General features: G+C 49.6%; 1 long non-coding RNA gene across 1 annotated transcript; it reads left to right on the top strand.

Annotated features, from left to right (window-relative positions):
• The first annotated feature begins 891 nt into the window (after nt 1-891).
• Nucleotides 892-19836, top strand: LOC113195081 (uncharacterized). Its single transcript, XR_003302364.2, has 3 exons — nt 892-1000; nt 16514-16819; nt 19690-19836. It is a non-coding gene; the product is annotated as an uncharacterized LOC113195081 (long non-coding RNA).
• Nucleotides 19837-20358: the final 522 nt, after the last annotated feature.

Below are 20358 nucleotides of genomic sequence, written 5' to 3' on the forward strand. Positions count from 1 at the left end.
TCCACAATGTCAATTTCCATAGAGATTTGCATGAGAGTCCTCCAGGACTCACAGGTTTTGGAAGCCTTTGGTCAATGACATCACCCTTCTCTCCATTTCCTTCCCACACAATAGGGAAAACACACCAACGTCACAGGGTGATTGTGAGGGTCAAATGAGATTATGGCCGTGAGAATGATTTGTCAACGCTCAAGTTTGAGAAGTCAGGGATTGTTATTCTTATTACATTGTTCACTGAATTCAGGTCAAATCCTGTCATTAACGGCCCCAAACCTAGATAACAAGAGTGGCGAGTCTCAGCCAAGAATTTTCGAGTGTTGGCTCACTTCTCCGGAGCGATATTCCAGACAATACAAGTGGGGTTCCACCCAAAGCTTTGGGTGTCGAGCTTTGTACCTGGTTAATCCCAGAATCTCATCCACCTCTCCCCACTCCTTGACTGCCAGCCTGGATCTTGGACCCCCCCAGGTCCCCATTGGTCCCGACTGGTTGAACTGTCTGGACTTTTATCTTCTTGACCTTGACAGGCCTGGTGTGACTCTGGTGGGGCAGAGGCAGGATGTGTTTACCACGGGTATTGGTTGGGCCACTGAAATGTGAGCAGAGTGACAGGCGTCTCCCCATGGGCGGGGCCCAGGTTCCTCTTCCACCTCCCCTTCCGTTGTTAGAGGCCACCTACGGCATGAAGGAGAGCCGCTGGATTCACGTCATGCTCCCTGTGATAAGGTGCTGAGATTTGGGGGCTGGTTTGCGCTGACATTTCCTGGTATCAGGTTTCAAACAGGGGGAGGAGGGAAGTCCCTGTTCCAGGCTTTGCGGCCTGAGTCAAGATCTGGCTTGTGAAAGGGAGAACAGACAGTTGCGTGGAAGGCGCACAGGCCCTGGGACACAACCTGGCTCTGCCATCGCCCCCTGTGTGCCTGGGATGAGCAGACAATAGCCACACTCAGTCCGTGGAGTTGCTGTGAAGACTGAATGCCTGCTTAGCTCAGTTGTCTAGGTAGGTGACTGCCTGGTACAAGTTAGCCATGTTAACCCCCGCTCATGGCTCTGGAGGGCAGGATTGGGATACTGACTTCAGGGCAGGAAAGGCACTGTCTGTGCTTGTGGCAATTGGAGCCTAGGAAGGTAAGAGAAGACCAGGAGAGAGGGTGTTCTGAGGGTCCTCGGAACTGATCATCTGCCCCACTCACCCACCCATTATCCATCCATCCATCCATCCATCCATCCATCCATCCTTCCACCCACTCAGACTATCCAACAAACTAATAAACAAAACAAAACAAAACCAATAAAAATCCCTCTGAATCTTCAAGTGAGTCTCTAACCAACAGGGAGAGAGCCTGAGGCACTAGGGATATTGGAGAAGCCTTTTTAAGGTCCTGCTGCCTCTCTAATAGGAGCTAGGAAAAAAACAGAAAAGTCTGGACAGGAGCCAAGGCCACTGATCTCTGCACAGGGAGGGGGCAGCCACCGGAAGCCAGGGTCAGATTAAGGGCTTCTCGTGGGGTGATGCTCCCTGGAGGAGGGACCCGAGGGAGGGGTGTGTGAATCTCCACCCCAGGCTCCATGGTCCAGAGGTCTCTGACTTTCCGTCCATCAGACTTCTGGGCTGGTGAGAGGAGAGCAGCCTGGTGCCTTAGTGCCACCCCAGAGCCACAGAGTGGGCCGGGCCACCGAGTCTCTAGGGCAGTGTTTCTGGTACTTTTTTTTAGGAGTGTTAACACCAACGAACAGGGGGGCAAAGACTGGTCAGAGTGCACAGGGTGGGACTTGTCCACAGGACACCCGTTTTCCTTCTGTTTACTGAGCCTCCATCTCTAGCTCCAGGAGGGGCCAGTGACCTGGGCCTGACCAGTCTCAGGATCTGTCCTTGCAGGCCGGCCGCTGTGGCTGGCTCAGGGTGGTCACATGGGCCCAGTGGGATTCCATTTGTGAACTTTTGTTTGAACTCCTGGGGTTATAATCTGTCTTTCCGCTGGACTTGCAAATGGGAGGATCTGGATCTGGAGCTTTGGGAAGCTGGAAAGTACAGGGGGGAAATTCTAAGAGTCGGGGCTGAACACAGAAAAACACCGTGTGGCGTGAAAGACAGAGGCCATATCCTGAGGCCTCTGGGTGCGAGCCCCGGATCCAACCCTGCTGGAAGGCTGCTGATACCAGGTCACTGAGGAGCCTCTGAAGAGCATCTTTAGCTCTCTAGACACCATCAGACGGGGAGTCTTGCCACGGGGTGCATGCTCCTTTTCTACCCTTCCTTAGCCACAGTGGACCATGTTCTCAGAACTAGCTTCTGGGCTGCCCTTCTGGGATAGAAAAATGAATGGGACCCGGGCCTCGTCTTCAGAATCACAGTGGATGGGGTGGGGCTGAGGAACAACGAGAGTATCTTGGAGTAAAATGTGCAGAGAGAAATACAAAAACTCAACTTCACGGGAAATTAGAGGAGAAAGAAAGTCCAAATCTCCGAAGGAGAGGAGAGTCCGTGAAGGCTGCCGAGAGGTGGTGTCATCCATTCATGCACTGGACAGGTTTTCGTTGAGCAGCTATTAGGTATCTATCCTGTGCAGGGCACTGGGGACGTAGTGGTGACCAAATCCAGATATGATCCCCGACTCAAGGAGCTGATGGTCGAGTGGACACAGGGACATCAGACTTCTTGAGAGAACCCATGGGCAGGGCAGGAACAGGTGCTACGAGAACAAATGGCACGGGAAGGAGGGCAGGTGGAGCGCGTGTGGTGGGGGGAAGCTCCTCCAGCAGAGGGAACAGCACCTGCCAGAGTTCTGGGGTGGGAGGAGCAGGGTTCTGGGAAGAACAAGGAGACGGAGGAGATGTGGGGAAGGTGGAGATGGAGCCAGGAGGGGGCCCATCTCAGGGCCCTGAAGGCCATCGCTGCCCAAGGAGGTTTGGTCTTTGTCTTTGAACTGGATCTGGATCAATGTGAGAGCAAATGGCCTCCAGGAAGAGGGGCCGGTGGCTCAAAGGCCAGAGGCATGAAAGAGTGTGCATTTTCAGAGAGCGCCCGTGTGGATGTGTGTGCCTGGCGCCAGGGAGTACCGCGGGCCCTGTCGGTGGAAGATCTTGTCTCCCAGCCAGGACCATGATGCTCTGCTGCTGGAGCGTGCCCTGTCCCCCTTCCTGCCCCTGACTGTGGATGACCCAGTCTTAGGACACACCCCCACAGCTTCTGTCCCCTGGGGAATATTCCAGCTAACTATGCTGCAAAACAAGCTACCCCCAAACAGAGTAGCTCAGAACAGCAAGGATTTATCCTCCCTCTGGGCCGTGGGGCTGGGGACCGTGGGCAGGGCTCAGTGCGCTCTGGTTACCGGCTCAGGGGGAAGCTGGCCCGCGATGGGAGGCCCAGGCAGGTGTCACTCACTCGCTGGCACCTGATGCTCTCACACTTGGTCTCCCTCTCTCTCTCCACGGGTCCCTGTCCACTGCGGTCTTGGGCTTCCTCACATCAGGGTGGACCCAGGGAACCAGGACGGATGTCATAGGCCATCGGGGGTGGCTTTTGATAGGTTGCTTCGGCTCTTTGCCTAGGCTCAGTGTGAGTCAAGTGCTGGGCTGTGTTTTTCGATGTGGAGAAAAAGAGCGATTAATTTTACGCCATCACCAATGCTCACAGGACGAACGGTCCGTTTAACTGAGACCTCAGAACCCACCAGCCTTAACTTCAGCGCTTCTGCACTCAGGTCAGCCGGGCCCACGTGCGTGCCCTGTGCCTGGCTTACTTCAGGTGGTCTTTAAATCATGCCGAGATCATGCCATTTTCCTTATCTACAAAATGAGATGGCCACACTCCCTTCATAGGCTTGTTGTGGAGGTTACTTGAGAGGCCAGCAGGACCGTCCATAAGAGGCAAGGATGGATAATGTTTCCTTTCCCCTCAGGTGCACCTCCATCATCCTGGTGAACAGGACGCCATCATTTGGTCCCTAGTTTCCTGGGAACACTTCCAGAACACTCCATCCACCAGCTCCCCAGAGCTCTGCCTCCCCTGCCCCCCCGCAGCCAACGCTCTTCTAGGACCCAAGAAGTGAGTCTCGAAAGACAGAGAGAGAGATGGGTGTTTCCCCTCCAGCCCCAAAGTCATATGCTGGAGTCCTGACCCCCAGCCCCTCAGGAGGTGCCTGAGTGGAAATAGCGCCTCTCAAGAGGTCATGAGATTCAAACAAGGTCAGCAGGGCTGGACGTACTCCAACCCGACTCATGGCCTTCTAAGAGAGGAAGTTTGGACAGAGACACGGACCGCAGAAAGACGTGTGACGCAGGGAGATGGCAGCCACTCACAAGGCCAGGTGGGAGGCGAGGAGCAGAGCTTGCCCGAGCAGGAACTAGTCCTGGCCTCCAGGACTGTAAGATAACGGACTTCTGTTGATTCAGCCTCTTGTGGCACGAACACACTCACACAGGGTGATAGCAAGAGGAACGGAGGGCACCTAAGTTCACAGGTCCCTGCCACACACCTGGCAGAGGGCTCTGGACACTCATCCCCCCCGCCCAGCAGTCCCTGAGGCTGGGAGAGGGGGATGTGCTCACCTCTGCTTGGACACACTGATGGAGGGAGAGAGAGAGGCCCTGCGAATAAAGGGCTTTTATTCCCGTCTGTCTTCCCTCTCCTTTGCTGGGATGTGGGTGAATGAATGAATTGTAACATCTCTCAAGTCAGGCTGGAATCTGACTTCCTGGGTTCTCATGTCCTGAATCCAGCACTTCCTCCTGTGCAACTTTGAGATAGTTACTGACCTTCTCTGTGTTTCATCTTCTTCATCACTAAAATGGGAAGACTTAGTGTATTTACCTGATCGGGTTGTTGTGAGATTACAGGACAATGCCCGGGCCCGGAGCAAATGCTGCGATGATTGGAATTACTCCCCCCCCTTACAACCTTACTCTTAGCTTCCGAGTGGTTATATGCTAAAGCAGGAATAAGACGTGGTGCATGAAAGAGCCCACAAATGTTAGTTGTTGAATTATTAACTTGGTTCGAGTCTTAGTTCTCCTTCGTTTGAAAGGTCGAGTAGCCTCTGAATTTGACTTTGCCTCTCAGCTTAGCAGCCTCTCCCCACCCATCCCTGCCTCCTGCAGCCAGCGTGCGATCCAATAGTGATTTTGAAATCACCTTTCAAAACTGTAAAGCCCCGGGCCCGGGGCAAATTTGCATATACATCCCCAAGGACGTAATCAGAGCTAGTATTTCAGAGTGCATGTCATTATTTGATGTTCCTTGAAGTGTCTTACATGCATTTATCATTGAGTCTTTAGTCTTTGAGGGGACACCTGAAGTCCCCACTACATAGGCGAGAAAACTGAGAAGAGAAGTAACCTGCCCAAGGTGACTGACTAGTGTCACATCCCTGGGGTGGGCTTCAATGCTTGTACCCCTGACCTGTCTGCTGTCCGGTAGGACTTCCTGTGCTGATGACATTTCGTAGCTGTCCTGTCAATACCATAGTCCCACTGAGCACTTGAAATGGGCCCATTGAGACCCATAAACTGAGTTTTTAGCCTCACTGAAAAAATTTTCTTTGGCCTGGTTTAGTGGCACATGCCACCTAATCCTAGTAACTTGGGAGGCTGAGGCAGGAGGATCTCAAGTTTGAGGTCAGCCTCAGCAATTTAGTGAATAAAATTAAAAAAATAAAAAGGACTGGAGATGTGGCTCAGTGGTTAAGCTCACCTGGGTTCAATTCCTAGTACCAAAAACAAAAACAAAAAAACAAAAAAAGAATTTTTTTTTTTTTTTTTTGGTGGTACTGGGATTTGTACCCAGGGGTGCTTTTTGTGGTTTTGAGATAGGATCACACTAAGTTGCTGAGGGCCTTGCTAAGGTGCCAGAGCTGGTCTTGAACATGCAATCCTCCTGCCTCAGCCTCTGGAGTGTTTGGAATTACAAACATACATCAGTCTAGACATGTTCCTAACTTTAATGTAATTTTTTTAAAAAAAATTATTTATTTATTTATTTATTTTTTTTATTTATTATGTGGTGCTGAGGATCGAACCCAGGGCCTTGCATGTGTGAGGCTAATTAAATAAAATTTAACTTTCCCCCCTCTTTCGGTGCTGGGGCGTTGAACCTAAGGGCTCAAGCATGCCGAGCGCAGGCTTTTCCACTGAGCTATGTCCACAGCCTCTAACAAATTGAGTTTTAAATTTAAAAGCTGCCCGTGGCTTGTGGCCACTGCATTGGGCCCGTGCAGTGCGGGTGCTGTTTCCTGATTTTTGGACTACAGCTAGTTCTCAGATGTCAGGCGGATGAGAAAACAGAGGATGCTCCAACCCTCGCAGCTTCCAGCCACAAAGTTGGGGCCCCGGCTCAAGGCTCCTGGTGTTAGCCCCAGTCCCCAAGCCAGCGCTGGCTCTTCCCTGATGAGCTAATGAGAGGTGACAAAGGGCAGGGGTTTTCCTGCAGCAGGGACCAGGCCTCTGACTGCCTGATGAGCCGGGCTGCACACGGCAGAGAGAAGCTGGGGAGGCTGAGAGCAAGCGCCTGCGTTTCCTCTCTGAGCCGGGGGCAGAGCTGGCTGGCGCTCAAGGTTTAATTAGCTGAAATAACTGCACGTAATCATCTTTAAAATGATAGTGGTTAAAGCTCAGGCCTCGCTGCTCCTGATCATTCAGCCGCCCGGCATGAGCATCCGCTGCCAGCTCAACCGTGCCAACAAGTCTGCTGCCTGAGCGCACGGCTCTGTGCCCCCTGAAGCTCTCCTCCTACCACTTGTTTTCCGTGTGACGGGTGAGGCCAGGCCCAGCATCTCGGGGACTCAGCTCGGGATCTCTGAGACGGGCACCGTGCCCCCAGAGCAGGAAGCCTGAAGGGGTCAGATAGAGCTTTGCCACACCACTAACTCCCCCCAAAGCTGGGATGGGTGGCTGTGTGGATGTCACAGGCCAGGGGACACTGGCCGTGGACATTTACACCTTGAGGTCAGTGGGAAACACTCACTTTTTTGGGGGGGGTACCGAGGATGAACTCAGGGGCGCTCCACCGCTGAGCCGCCTTCCCAGCCCTATTGTGTATTTTATTTAGAGACTGGGTCTCGCTGAGTCGCTTAGCGCCTTGCTTTTGCTGAGGCTGACTTTGAACTTGCGATCCTCCTGCCTCAGCCTCAGCTGGGATGACAGGTGTGCGCCCTTGTGCCCAGCGGGAGCACTCACTTTTTAAGGTGGTTCTGGACTGTTATTACTATTTGTGGTGCTGGGGGTTGAACCAGGCCTTGTACATGATAGGCAAGCGCTTTACCACGGAGTTACGGCCCAGCCCCATCCAGGGGGACGAAATGAGCACGTGTCAGGCAACACTCTGGCCCAGGGCTTGATACACAGCAGATGCTGAACAATCATTCCTTCCTTCCCCACCTTTGGGTTTTCTCATTTCTTTTTTCTAAGATCTTTGGAAACTTTCCTGGTAGAGAACAAGAGGGATTAGGAGTTGGTCAGGAGGTTGAAAGGGACCAGATGCCCCAGAAACGGTCACTTCCCCCAAGACTCACTCTCTCTGAGGGATGTAGTTTAGGGGGCACTGGGGCATGTGGGGAGGCAGAGAAGAGGTCCTCTCAAGGACAGAGTTCTCCCCTAGAGGCTCAGGCAAGAGGGAGATCCCTTAACCCAGCCGTTAGTTTCCATAGCACAGCAGAAGTGTTAGGTGGACCACGGGAAAACTGCAATTTTCCTAGGTCAAAGTCAGCTGGATGTAAACCGGCCCTATAATTGTAAATGAGGCCACTAGATTTGACTTTAATGATTTCACTAATTCAATCCACATTAATGTGCTGCTTCTATGGGCCTATTTAACGGCAAAAGAAAGTAAGTGCAAATATTTTAACAGGGTGGGATAAACAGCCCTTCAAAACTCAGTGGGGACAGAGGCCACGAGGCAGGATGCAACTAATTGGTAGTAATTTATACAAAAATGATTGCTACAGTAGTTGGTGGAGGGAGTGGGCGCTCCCCTGGAGGTGATGGGTGGATGGGTGGCAGGAGGCAGGTTCGCCTTGTGTCTGGAAGGATGGCTTGCAGCTTGACCAGAAGAGAGGGGTCAGCGCAGTGATCTTGGCAGAGACAAAGAGCATGGCCCAAGTGTGGGGACTCCAAGAATCGCCAGCACAGGGAGACCAGGTCTCTATCAATATTCGGCACCTAGCACAACCCCGAGACAGAGCAGGCACTGGTGGAGAAGAGAGGGCATCCTGGGTGAATGAGAAGCCAGTGGGGATGAGCGAGCCCATCAGTTGCTTATGGGGTAGTGGGAGATGAGGCTGTAAAGACTGACCATGGTGGGTTCTGAAGACAGACGGAGAAATCTGGATATCACTTGGGGGGCACAAAATGCCCTACTATGAATCACACAAATGCAGACTATGGGTAAGACCAGTTATGAGAGGTTAGAGAATAACCCTGTAGGATTTCATGATTCCACAATTTTAAGTTGATGTGTCCTGGAAAATGAGAGCATGGGATCTATTAGTTAGGTTGAGTTAAAGTATTTTGCAATAACAAATAATCCTTGGATTCCAGAAGCTTAATGCAACAAAATTCTCTCTTGTTCACTTTCCATTTTCACTCCGTGATTTTGTCACTTCAGGACACTGGCTGATTAGGAGTGCCTCTATCAGGGACTTTACTGATCCTGGAACAGAGGGAAAATAAAATCTGGTAAGCCATATGCAAGGACTTACAGTTTCTTTTTAAAAGTGAGGCATTTCCTTGTCTAAAGCAAATCATATGGTCAAGCCAGATGTCAGGAAGCTTAACTCCCATCCCCCAGAGACTAGAAGCAAAATATCCTTGAAAAAGAAAAATACCACAGTGAAATTACCTCACTGAAACATAGCTTAAGGAAAGTAAGTAGGCGAGGGGAGATTGAAGATCGGGGGAATCATCTTGGCTTAATCTAGAATTGAGCTTTCTAAGTTTCCTTTTTCAGCTGTTCAAAGCTATATTTTGCTCCTGTAGTGGTTCTTGGTCATATTCTGGGTGGGTGGGTGAATGTTCTTTACAGCACAGGATGGGTTACGTTATGTGTGATGACCAGTGAAAACTAAAAATGTGCATCCACTGATTCAAAACTTAGCAAGGATCCAAGACAGGGCAGAATACAAAACCAAGCAGAGCACAATGAAACTACGTGCCCAGGACCCTCGAGGTGTTCGTAGGTAACTCATTTCTGAATAAGTGTGCCCCTTACTCATGTCCAGCAAAGGGCCACCCCCCTACCCCCTCGCCTTCCATCAATGCTTCAGTTTGAGAAGGCCTTCATGAATTGCATGGAGGACCAAAGGGAGAAACAGGATGTGGGGAACCAGAGGGCAGGAGGGGAGACCACACCAGGGCTGCATCCCCGCCTTCCCTCCACATGATTGATAATTGATGGATTGGTACTGGGGCTTGAACTCAGGGGTGCTTAACCACTGAACCACACCCCCTGCCCTTTTCTTGGTATTTATTTAGAGACAGGGTCTTGCTCAGTTGCTCAGGCCGGCCTTGCTAAATGGCTGAGGCTGGCTTTGAACTCGTGATCCTCCTGACTCAGCCTCTGGAGCTGCTGGGATTACAGGCGGGCACCACCATGCCCAACCCCTCCACCGTACTTTTAACCTTGTCCATTTTACTCCAGCCTCAGGCCAGCCACCGCTGTCTTCCTGTTCATGCCCCATGAGAGCAGCCACCCCCTCCAGTCCACAGCTTCAGGCCTGCGGGCAGCTGTGCCCACCCAGCTCTGGGCGGGCAGGTGTCTGTCCTTCTGCCTACGGTGAGGCCTTCCACCTCTGCCTGGCTTCCTCCCCATGGGGCCAATCTTTGTCTCTTTTTGCCTTCACCTATTTTACTCCTTATTTCAACTGGATTCTTTTCATTAGCTTAAAAAAAGCTTTATTAAGAAATAACTCACATCCTACAATTCACCTATTTAAAATATGAAATGGAGTGGATTTTAGAATACTCAACTCCTAATCAACTTTAGGTTGCTTCTTTACCCTGCACAAAACAAACCCCCACATCCTCAGCCATTAGCTGTTCCGTCTCTCTGTCCTTCTCGCCTCCTGTCCCTGTGCCCGGCCTCCTGCAGTATGTGATTCTTTGTGACTGGCTTCTTTCATGTGACATGACCTTCTCAAGGATCATCTGTGTGGTAGCCGGCCTCAGCACCACATCTTGTTATTGGCGAAGAACATTCCTTTGCATGAATATTGACCATGTTCCAGTTGACAGGCATTTGATGGCTGTCACTTTTTGGCTAGTATAAACACTACTTCTATGAACATATGTGTACAGATATTTTTTTTTGTGTGTGTGTGTGAACACATGTTTTTATTTCTGATAGTCTGTTTGGACTGCCATAACAGAATACCACTGACTGGATGACTGTCAACAACAAACACTTATTTGTTAGGAAAGTCCAAGATCCAAGCATATGTGGTGTCTTGTGAGGTCCTGTGCCTTGTGGCTCTGGGCTTATCTGGTAGAAAGGGCAAGGCAAAGGGGCTTCTTTTTCAGGGCAGCGATCCTATTTACCCCGGGACCTAGCCATCTCTGCAGCGTCTGCATCTCCTGAAGCCATCACTTAGGAGCTTAGGATTTCAGCATTTGAACTTTGGGAGATCATAAACATTCAGACAATCATGCTTGGGTACACTCCTGGGAACGGAAGGGCTGGGTGAAATGGTGCCTCGTTGGTATTTCCCCTAGTATCTCCTCATGGCTAATGCTGTTGACCATCTGGATTCACATGCTTTTTGGCCATTTTTTTATATCTTTGGAGAAATAAGTGTCTGTTTAGATATTGTGCCCATTTAAAAATTGAGTTAGTAATCTTTTTATTCTTTCTTTTTTTTTTTTTTTTTTTTTTTCGGTACCAGGGATTGAACCCAGGGGCACTTAACCACCGAGCCAGGTCCCCAGCCCTTTAAAAAAAATTTTACTTAAAGACAGGGTCTCACTGAGTTGTTGAAGGACTTGTTGTTCCTGAGGCTGGTTTTGAACTCGAAACCCTCCTGCCTCAGCCTCTTGAGATGCTGGGATTACAGGCGTGCACGATGGCACTGGGTTCAGTTTTTTTATTCTTATTTTTGCTGGATATAGATTCTCTGTTGCTACATTTTTCCGCCATTCTGCAGACCATTCCACTGCCTTCTAGGCTCTGTTATTTCTGATGAGAAGTTGGCGACTAGTTTGATTGGCATTCTATGTGACAAATCATTTTTCTCTTGCTGCTTTCAAAATCCAGTCGTTGTCTCTGGTTTTCAGCATTTTTACAGTGAAGTATCTGGATGCTCATCTCTCTCTCTCTCTCTCTCTCTCTCTCTCTCTCTCTTTTCTTTTTTTTCTTTATTTATATATGACAGCGGAATGCATACAATTCTTATTACACATATACAGCATAATTTTCATATCTCTGGTTGTATACAAAGTATATTCACACCAATTCGTGTCTTCATACATGTACTTTGGATAATAAATTCCATCGCATTCCACCATCCTTGGTAACCCCTGCCCCCTCCCTTCCCCTCCCACCCCTCTGCCCTATCTAGAGTTCGTCTATTCTTCCCCATGCTCCCTCTCCCTACCCCACTAGGAATCAGTCTCCTTATATCAGAGAAAACATTTGGCATTGGTTGTTTTTCGGATTGGCTAACTTAGCATTATCTTCTCTAATACCATCCATTTACCTGCAAATGCCAAGGTTTTATCCTCTTCTGTCGCTGATTAATATTCCATTGTGTATATATGCTACTTTTTTGGTATCCATTTATCTACTGAAGGGCATCTAGGTTGGCTCCACAGTTTAGCTAGTGTAAATTGTGCTGCTATAAACGTTGATGTGGCTTGGACGCGCATCTCTTGATGTGCATCTAAGTTTCTTTATTCAGCTGTACAAAGCTATATTTTGTTAAGTTTCTTGAGTGCATAGCTTTCTTTCCCCTTATCAAATCTGAAAACTTACCGACCGTTATTTCTTTGACTATTTTCTCTTCTGTTTCTTTCTGACCCCTCCTTCTAGTGATCCCATTATGCAGATGTGCGTGGGCTGTCTAGTGTCCATGTTCCTCCAAGGTCCTGCTCATTTCCTCCATTTTTATTATGTCTCTGCTCTTTGTATTACATAATATTTACTGACTTATCTTCAAGTTCACTGAATTCTTTCTTTTGTCAGTTCAAATCTATTGCTGAGTCCCTCTAGTGAATTTTTCATATTATTATGTATTTTTAGCTCCAGAATTTCATTTGATTCTTTTTAAAACAAATAATCTCTCTGTCTTTATTGCCCTTCTCAATTTGACAAGAAGTTGTCACGGTACCTTTTTCACTTTTTTATAAACCTGATTCCCTTTCGTTCTTGAAGGGGTGGATAGTGGCTGCTTGGACATCTTTGTTAAATCCCAACTCTGGCCCATCTCTCAGGCAATTTCTGTTGCCCCCACCCCCCACTTTATATGGGACACATTTTCCTGTTTCTTTGTGGGCCTCGTGATTTTTTTAAAAAATTGAAACCTGGACATTTTAGGTAATATATTGTTGGAACTCCGGAGACTGTTTCTCTCTTCTCTCTGTGGTTCATTTTTTTTTATTGTTGTTGGTGTATTTATTTGTTTAGAGACTTGGCCGAGCTATTTTGTGAAGCTTCTGAGGTCACCGAGTGCAGCCGTGGGCACAGGCACAGTTGTCCTGGGATGCCTGGCTTTGCTGTCTCTCTTGGGTGGTCTTTCTCTGATCTCCTGGCTAAGCTGCCTGTCTCTGCGAGTAGCACATACAGATTTTAGCTCCATTCATCTCCATCTGATTGCTCTATTGTTGACGGTGTCTTGGGAGATAAACTGCCTTGTACAATCCAACTATTATTTTTTATTATTTTTATCTTCCATCTTTCAATTTTTTTCCAGCTGTGTTAGGGAATAACGGGTAAATAAAAAAAAGTGTATATTTAAGGGGTTCATCATGATGTTATGCTGTGTGCTATGAGACAATCACCATGATTAAGTTAGTTAGCACCACCCATCACTTCACATAGTTTTTATTTAGTGTGTGATAAAAACCCTTAACATTTAATCTCTTGAAAGACTTCAAGTGTGCCATACAGTATTATTAACTATAGTGCCCAGCTGTATAAGACCCCCGGAACTTATTCATCTTATAAGTGAAAGTTTGATATTTTGACCAAAATCTTCCCCATTCTCCTCCCAAGTGCCTGGCAACTACCCTTCTGTCCTCAGGGTTTTTTTTTTTTTGGTACCAGGGACTGAACCCAGGAGCATTACTCACTGAGTGACACCCCTTGTCCTTTTAATTTTTGTTTTGCTAAGTTGCTTAGGGCCTTGCTAAGTTGCTGAGGCTGGTCTCGAACTTGCAATCCTCTTGCTGCAGCCTCCTGAGTCACTGGGATTAAAGGTGTGTGTCACTGCACCTGGCTTACTTTCGGTTTTTATGAGTTCAACTTTTTTGGACTTTACATATAAGTGAGATTTGTCTTTCTCCGTCTGGCTTATTTTACTTAGTATAATTCCCTTTAAGTCCATCCATGCTGGCCTACATGGCAGGATTTCCTTTTTAAAGAGTGAATAATATTCCACTGTGTGTGTGTGTGTGTGTGTGTGTGTGTCTGACATTTTCTTTATCCCTTTATCCATTGATACACAGTGTTGTTTCCATGTCTCCGTTATTGAATAATGCTGCAATGAACATGGGAATTTGGCATCTGTAGATTTTAAAGTCCAGACTTTGAGGTTTGTTCTGACCTTGGAGGGTGTCTATTAGTTCTCCTTTACCCTGATTCTCCTGGTAAACTAGTTGGCTTACTATTTATCTTGGGGCTATGCTGGAGTCCACCAGCCAGCTCTATCTGCTTTTCATCAAAATCTGTCTTGTTATTTGAGAGTGCCCGTGGGCTTAGAATTCCCTGGGGTCTGTTTCAGATAGAGTCAGTTCCTCTGGAGAGCTTTGGAGTCTCTGTTTTTATCAACTGCCTCTCCCCATCAAAATCGAAACCCCTTCGCCAGAGCTGGTGGCGGGGACAGTGGCCCACTTGTCTTGGAGAGACACCCCTACTTTAAAAGCAGGGCACTGAGTGAGGATAGTTAGTCTGCTCTTCTCCGCTCACCTGTCCCAGCCTCGAGCCTCCACCCTGCCCCTGAACCAGGGCTGGGGCAGCCAGGGTCCCCTTCTCTCAGTCTGCGGCTTCTGGGTGAGCCTCTGTTCTCTGAGTGAGGACTGGGGAGAGAGGGAGCTCCTGGGCTTTCACCACATTTCCCAAGGGTGTAGCCTCTGCAACCTGGAATTGGGGGCAATAAGAAATTCTGTCTCTCCCAGGGAACTACTGTGTCCCTTTACTGGGAAGTCATGGGAGAAGCTGCTCATTTTGGTGACCATACCTGCCTAGATGGGAGCTTCCATGATCTTTCTGAGTTGAGGAGGAGGGGGAGGAGGAAGGGGAGGAGGAGGGGGAGTGGGGGGAGGAGGAGGAAGTGGAGGAGGAGGTGGAGGAGGAGGGGGAGGAGGGGGATGAGGGAGAGGAGGTGGAAGTGGAGGAGATGGAAGTGGAAGAGGAGGAGGAGGAAGTGAAGGAGGAGGAGGAAGTAGAGGAGAAGGTGGAGGGACAGGAGAAGAAAGTGGAGGAGGAGGAGGAAGAAGTGGAGAGGAGGGGGAGGATGGGGAGGAGAAGGGGGAGGAGGTGGGAGGAGGAAGAGGAGGAGTTGGAGGAGTTGGAGGAGGAGGGGGAGAGGAAGCAGAGAAGGAAGTAGAGGAGGAGGAGGGGGAGAGGAAGGGAGAGGAGTAGGGGAAGGGGATATAGGAGGAGGAGGGGGGAGGAGGAGGAGAAGGAGGAGGAGGAGGAGGAGGAAGTGGAGGAGGAGGAGGGGGAAGGGGAGGGAGAGGAGTAGGGGAGGGGATATAGGAGGAGGAGGGGAGGGAGGAGGGAGGAGGAGGAGGAGGGGGAGGAGTAGGGGAGGGATATAGGAGGAGGAGGGAGGGAGGAGGAGGAGGAGGAGGAGGGGGAGGAGTAGGGGAGGGGATATAGGAGGAGGAGGGGGAGGAGGAGGAGGGAGGAGGAGGAGGGGGAGGAGTAGGGAGGGGATATAGGAGAGGAGGGGGAGGAGGAGAGGAGGAGGAAGTGGAGGAGGAGGGGGAGGAGGAGGAGGAGGAAGTGGAGGAGGAGGGGGAAGAGGAGGAGTTGGGAGGGTTTGGAGGAGGAGGTGGGAGGAGGAAGCAGAGAAGGAGGTGGAGGAGGAGGAGGGGAGAGAGGAAGGAGAGGGAGTAGGGGAAGGGATATAGGAGGAGGAGGGGAGGAGGAGGAGAAGGAGGAGGAGGAAGGAGGAAGGGAGGAGGAGGAGGGGGAAGGGGAGGGAGAGGGAGGGGGAGGGGATATAGGAGGGAGGAGGGGGAGGAGGAGGAGGAGGAGAAGGAGGGGAGGAGGAGAGGGGGAGGGAGGAGGGAGGAGAAGGAGGGGGAGGAGGAGGAGGGAGGAGGAAGAGGAGGAGGAGGAGGAGCTCCATTCCCAGTGGGTTGCTGTTCTTCCTGAAGATTCAGTTCTTGAATAAATGTTTCATCTGCTATTTGACCTTAATGACCTTACTTGAGGGGTTTAAGGGTTTTCTTTGGTTGTGGCTGTTTCTTGGGGAGCAGATCTCTGAGTTCTTCATGTTGTCCCCTCAAAAGTCCCTACTGGCTTTTAAACAAGCTCAATTAAAAACATTCCTATTCTCCTATAGTGACTGGTTTTGTTTTTTTTTTCACTGTGAAAGTTCTAATAAAAATTCTGTATTTTAGACTTTCTCCTAATCATTTAAATGGTCATCAGTCACCAGCTCAGGCTCATCAGTCCGTCCTGAGATATCAACTCGTAACCTAAGGTCACCAGTGACGTCCATGTCCCCATGTCCACCAGGCACTCTCCTCATATTTAGTTACTCTGTCTGCAGTAGCCACCACCCTGGTCCATGCCCTCCTTATTTCTCCCTGGGGTCCAACTTGCCGTCCACCTGCACTGCCCCTGTGTGTGTTAGCTACCTTTCCTTAGGCTCCTTTTTCTCTACCAGTCTTCAGAGGAGGGCGTCCTTCAGGCGACAGCGTGGGCTCTGCTTCTCTACAGAGAAACATCGTTCCCAAATGCATCATTGAGAAGTGCTTATGGTCTTGGGTTTTCCGGGTCAGGAACCTGGCAGTGACTTGGCCAGGAGTCTCTGGCTCAGAGTCTCACAAGGCTGCGACTGCGGTGTCCGCTGGGGCAGGGATCATCTGAAGGCTCGACTGGGGCTGCTCCACACGGGGCTGTTGGCCGGAGTCATTTCTTACCAGGATGTCGGACTAAGGGCTTCAGGTCCTCACTGGCTACTGTCTAGAGGCCTCCCTCAGGTCCTTGCCACAAAGGTCTACCCACAGGGAAGTTCACAGTGTGGACATTGACTTCCCTCAGAGCAGGTGGTGGAGAGAAAGGACACCCAGCATGGAAGCCACTCTTCATGTCCCCTAATTTTGGAAGTGACATCTCATCACTTTTGCCATTGGCTAGGTCTGGCCAGCACTCGAGGGGAGAAGACTGCACAAGAACATGACCCATAGGAGGCAGGATCCCCGGGACCACCCTGGAAGCTGTTCCCACAGGCACCTTCTCCTGTCACCATCCTCTGCCTGGACCAGGTCAGATGCACCCAGGCTTTTGTGACCAGTCCTACGTGAGGGGTGTGATTCCACCGTCTTCCACGTTCAGCCTGGACCTGCCCTCTGACTTCCAGGCTCATATCAAGCTGATCAATGCTGGCTGACCAGCCCACCTCCGCATTCCATCTGTTGGAAAAGGGAAAGACAGGAGGTGAAGGTAAGCAATTGCCCTTTTTTTTTTTTTTTTTGGTACTGGGGATTAAACCCAGGGGTGCTTAACCACTGAGCCACATCCCCAGCTCTTTTTTATATTTTATTTAGAGACAGGGTCTTGCTAAGTTGCTTAGGGCCTTGCTAAGTGGCTAAGGCTGGCTTTGAACTTGCGATCCTCCTGCCTCAGCCTCCTGAGCCAGCCTTTTCCCTTTTTAAAAGGACAAGACCCAGCAGAAGCACTTCGTGACACAGTCATCTCCTGTTGGCACGGTGGGGTAACCATGCCCCTGGCTAAAATTGACAGTTCTATTACTGCCTTAGCCTGGGTTCCTGGCAAGCAGAGCCCGGAGCCGTGGTTTGTGCCTAGGAGAAACACACCCTGAGAGTGAAGAAGGAAGGAGAGGGACCCAACACCAGGGTGCGTCCCGAATCGCCAATCTACAGGACAAAGACACCAAGAAGCTGTGGAGAGGGTTTCTCCACTGGCTGCTGTCAATCCCTGGACAAAAATGTGTTCCCTGTTCCTTTTGCCTTTCTGAGTCTGTATGCAAGAGCATGGTGCCAGGCTACAAGGGGAGGGCAGGGGCCGGAGGGTGGAGCCGTCACCCTGTGCTGCTGCAGGGCGGCCGAGCCCGGGCAGGTGAGTGAGTAAGAGGACTCTGACACAGTGGCTTCGGGAAAGAGGAGAGGACGCTGGTGTTCCCTTACCCGTTCTGCCACACCCTGTTTCCATGAATGCCACCCCATTCATTTCCTTCTAGCAAACAGGAAACCTAAGAGACACCCCGACAGCTCCCTTTCCCGCATCCAGTCCTAAGTATCTCTTCATCTATTTGCTTCTCCCACTTGGACTCCTGTGTTCTTAATCCAAGCTCCTATCAGCTCTCGTGGGGATTAGTGTCTCCCAGGTGGATTCTTGTCCTTCTTCCTGTCCATTCTCCACACACAGCCAGGGTGGCTTTTCTGTCATACCACCTGGATCGTGCCACCCCACCCTGCTAATTAAAACCCTTCCATCGCTTTCCCGTTCCTTGGAGGATAAAGACCGACCTCCTCAAGGTGGCTCATAAATCTGTGTGGTTTGGCCCCTAATCTCCTTTTTGAACAAAGTCCCTATTGTTCTCTAATTTCAGACTCACCTGCCTTCTTTGAGACTCCACCTCTTCAAGCTCCAAGTTGCCACAGGATCTTTGCACATATTCTTTTCCCAGTGCTTGCGGTGGTCATTTTTTGGGTCCTCCTTTTCACTCACCTGCCTCCTCATCCTGCAGCTCTCAGCACAGCTGCCATTTCCCCCAGGAAAATCTTTCCAAATTTCCCGGATGATGTCAAACCTCCGTTATGTATGTGTCCAGTTCTGGGGTCCGTGGTGGGCAGATGATGTATTTCAGACATTCATGAACCAGAGTCACTCCTAATTTTTTTCATAATACGCTATTTGATTTTTAAAAATATGTGTTTTATGTTATGATTTAAAATATTAAAATACATTTTATTTTTCATGGGCATGGAGTAATGATGCATGTTTATGGGTTCAGTGCCCATACCATGTGTAATGATCAGACCAGACTAACTGGTATATCTGTCATGGATGTGTACCCGGAACACTCCAAGTCCTACTAGCTGTTTTGAAATATAAGATTCGTGGTTGCCAGCCACGGTCACTGCTGTGCGTGAGAAACCATTCCTCTGTCCAATGAGCCCCGATAGCCAATGACCATCCTCTCCCACCCCTCCTGCTTTCTCAGCCTCTGGTAACTTCTGTTCCTCTCTGCCTTTTTCAGTACTGGGATCTAATCCAAGCAGGGCTCTCTTACTGTCCCCTGTCCCCACGATGCACTCGACTTCTACGGCGTCAACTGCATTAGCTTTGACATTTCAGGGAGAGTCTCTGGTATTTGTCTTTCTCTGCCTGATTTATTTCACTGAACGAAACCCCCCCCCCCCCACCCGCCCCGGCTCTCAGAGAGGTTCATAAATTTTTTAGGACTTCTGCCTCTCAAAGTCAGACTTCTCTGATGGTGGCTATAACTCTATCCTGGTGACTCTTTCCACACCTGCCCTGTACCGTTAATGTCATTCGTCAGCAGACGTCTCTCCCCACCAGCCTGTCAATCTCTTGAGGGCAGAGTCTTGGTGGTGTTTTCCCCCACCATTGGGCTGAGTGCCAGGTCTCTAACAGAGGAGCAACTCAGTGGACATTGGTTGAGTAAGTCGCAGGTGCCTGGAACTCCAGCTCTGGCTCGGTCACTGATTAGCAGTGTCCTCCCACTTCCCTGGGCTGAAGTTCATCTGTCTTATCCGAGTGGTGGGTGCCAGAGAAATAAGAAAATATATTTCCAATGAAAGAAAAATAGAAAGAGAAAAGGCATGCACACTTTAAGAAGTAAGTTTAGCTAAATTTCTATGGAGCATTTATTTATTTTCAGGATCCCAGGGTAGAGACTGGAATAGGTTGGGGGCGGTCATTGATAAAGAATATCTCCATCAGACATCTTGCTTGGGCCAACTCAGCTGTGTCTGCACCTTTTTTATGCTCAAATTAGCAAATGTAGTACAAAGGATTTCAGCACAAAGTTCAATGAGATAAAAGGTTCAGATAAGGGACTTAGGGGAGGGACAGAGGTGAAAGGGCACAGGGGAAATGCCCCGGAAATCTCCAATGGATGAGTGGAGGCTGAGTTTGTTGTCCTGCGAGCAACCACAAGGTGGCGCCAGGTGCTCAGCAATGAGATTCTTGCCTCCAGGGACCTGCCTATCAACTCTCTTCTTACCAGTTGTCAGTTAATTGACAATTTCTTAGTCTCTTTATAATCCATGCTTTTCCTTAATAAAATAGAGATACATTTTCCCTTTTGTGTGTTGTCTTTGCAGAGTGACATGCTGGAGGAAGAGTCATGAATAATATTGAAGATGATTCAGCGTCTCCTGGTTTTACTCCTGCACCACCCAAAGAGAAAATAGAAAGAGGAGCATTGCTTCCCCTGTATCATGTCATAATATGAAATTGTGTTATTACAGTGCAGGATAACCACATTTCAGGAGAGAATATGTAGCTCAAAACATTGAAAGGGGCCCAGGGATCAAGGGCTTGATTCTCCAGGAGACTGGGGATCTGTACTGGGTTCTGGAACTTGATCAGCCTCAGAATCATCAGCTGATTTGATTTTGGGTAAGTCTCCTTTGGTAAGGGGTCCTCTCCAGTCCCAAAGCCTTGAGACTTTGGGGTTGTCAATTCCAGAGGCCATGGAAGCCCAGGACAAGGGAAGAGCTGGGGACTCACGCAGCCTGCTGGGTCTGTACCCCTGAGGCAGTTCTAGAAGCCAGGGCTGGAAATGGGGAGGCTCAGGGAAAGTCAAGGCTGAGTACCAGACATGTCCACTAGAGGTCAGCATCACCAAGCCGCCAGAGGCACTGCTCATAATCAGCCTGCCTGGGAGGCAGCTGGGTGCTCCAGCATGGCCTACCCAGGTCCAGCTTATTACCATCTCCCCAACAACCCCTAGATTACAAGCAGCTGCAAGAGTGGGAGACGCTGTAGTG

Source organism: Urocitellus parryii, chromosome 4 (genome assembly GCF_045843805.1).
Source record: "Urocitellus parryii isolate mUroPar1 chromosome 4, mUroPar1.hap1, whole genome shotgun sequence".
Classification (NCBI taxonomy): Eukaryota; Metazoa; Chordata; class Mammalia; order Rodentia; family Sciuridae; genus Urocitellus; species Urocitellus parryii.